This window comes from Cynara cardunculus (genome assembly GCF_001531365.2).
Source record: "Cynara cardunculus var. scolymus isolate 2C chromosome LG 1, CcrdV1, whole genome shotgun sequence".
NCBI lineage: Eukaryota > Viridiplantae > Streptophyta > Magnoliopsida > Asterales > Asteraceae > Cynara > Cynara cardunculus.
In genome coordinates, this window is record NC_037528.1 from 36,518,854 (window position 1) to 36,521,476 (window position 2,623).

Consider the following 2,623-nt stretch of genomic DNA (forward strand, 5'->3'; position numbering starts at 1 on the left):
AGACGATATATTAATTTATTCACGTAGCAGGGAGGACCATGAGCAACATCTGAGGATGATATTGGAGCTACTCCGAAACCAGAAATTGTACGCGAAATTTTCTAAATGCGAGTTCTGGATTCGTGAAGTACAATTTCTTGGTCATATAGTCAATGAGAAAGGGATTCAGGTAGATCCTGCCAAGATTGAGTCCATTAGGAAATGGGAATCCCCAAGAACCCCTACGGAAATCCGTCAATTCCTTGGTTTGGCAGGCTATTATCGGCGATTCATCGCGAACTTTTCAAAAATCGCACAACCACTCACAGCCTTAACCCAGAAGGACAAGAAATTTGTTTGGGGTGAGAAACAAGAAGAAGCGTTTGCGACTTTAAGCAGAGATTGTGCAATGCACCTATTTTATCCTTACCAGAGGGCTCGGAAAACTTTGTGGTCTATTGCGATGCATCGCATCAAGGCTTAGGATGCGTGCTAATGCAAAAAGACAAGGTCATTGCGTATGCCTCAAGGCAACTTAAAGTGCATGAGAAGAATTATACTACACATGACGTCGAATTGGGGGCAGTAGTATTCGCACTTAAGATTTGGACGCACTATCTTTACGGCACCAAATGCATCATTTTCACCGATTATAAAAGCCTTCAACATATACTAGATCAAAAGATGTTGAACATGAGGCAACGGAGGTGGGTCGAACTTCTCAATGATTATGATTGCGAAATAAAGTATCATCTGGGGAAAGCTAATGTGGTGGCAGACGCCTTAAGCCGGAAAGAAAGGATGAAACCGTCAAGGGCACGAGCCATGGGAATGTTGGTTCAAACCAACCTAAAAACGTAAATTCTTGAAGCACAAGAAGAGGCGTTGAAATCGGAGATCTGAAGAACGAAACCCTGCACCACTTAGAAAAGGAATTCGAAATTCGAGAAGATGGGGTGCGTTACTTCAGAAATAAAGTTTGGATTCCAAGGAACGACAGTCTCCGGTCAACAATCCTGGAGGAAACACATCGCTCTAGATACTCTACTCACCCAGGATCCGATAAGATGTACAAAGGGCTAAGAGACTATTACTGGTGGCCAGGAATGAAAAAGGACGTTGCCTTGTACGTAAGTCGATGTTTAATCTGCGCAAGGGTAACAAGCTGAACATCAGAAACCATCTGGTCTTCTTCAGCAACCAGAGATTCCCCAATGGAAGTGGGATCAGATATCCATGGATTTAGTTACAAAATTACCTAGAACCAGGAGAGGATATGACTGAATATGGGTCATAGTGGATCAACTTACGAAATCCGCACACTCTTTACCTATTCGAGAAGACTTTAGTATAGAAAGGCTTGCGCAATTATATATCAATAAAATCGTATCGCGGCATCGAGTACCTATTTCCATCATATTAGACAGAGATAGTCGTTTTACTTCATGATTATGGCAATCAGTTCAAAAGACACTAGGCACAAGGCTGGACTTGAGCACTTCCTATCATCCTTAGACGGATGGGCAAATAGAAAGGACAATCCAAATGCTAGAGGATATGTTACGAGCCTGTGTAATAGACTTTGGGGGCAGTTGGGATACTCACCTGCCATTGGTTGAGTTCTCCTACAATAATGGATATCACACCAGTATCCAGTATGCACCATATGAAGCCTTGTATGGGCATAAGTGTAGATCCCCACTCATCTGGTTGGAAATTGGTGACAGATAGCTAACTAAGCCTGACATTATCCAGGAGACAACCGACAAAATCTCAATCATCCAAGAAAGGCTTAAAGCTGCGAGAGATCGTCAGAAGAGCTACGCTGATAACCGAAGGAAACCATTGGAGTTTCGAGTGGGTGATAAAGTCCTTTTAAAGGTATCTCCATGGAAAGGGATTGTACGCTTCGGAAAGAAAGGAAAGATTAGCCCAAGGTATGTTGGTCCATTTGAAATACTTGAAAGAGTTGGACCGGTTGCATACAAACTAAGTTTACCCCCAGAGCTGAGTGCCATCCATGATACATTTCATGTATCAAACCTTAAGAGGTGTTTAACCGACGAAACATTGGTTCTACCTCTGGAAGACATTCAAATTAATTAACGGTTACGTTTCATTGAAGAACCGATTTAAAACCTCGACCATAAAGACAAGCAATTGAGGCGTGGCAAGATCCTAATTGTCAAAGTGCGTTGGACTTCGAGGCATGGACCAGAGTTCACGTGGGAAATAGAAGATTTCATGAAAAACAAATATCCCCATTTGTTCGCAAGTAAGTCATGATCTGAGGTTGACGAATAAATTTCGGGACGAAATTTTTCTGACATGGGAAGACTGTGACATTCTGTCATTTCGGAGTTTCAGGTTAACATTTTACTATAGATCCTAAATTTAGAATTATATTTCTCTAGGATCTGGTCTCAGCGATTTAAATTCTTCTGGCTTAGCTTAAATTTTTATTCGATAGATCACGCCTCAGTGGGAGATCAGATACAGTTAACTCGTGTAATGCCAAATATTTTATAAATGCTTTTAATAAAATAAAGTTGATATTATAAACTTTTAAGTTAAAATACAAAAGTCCCATTTGAGTGACCACTTGATTTATCAAAAGTTGGAGTTTTGGATTTATTAATGCTAT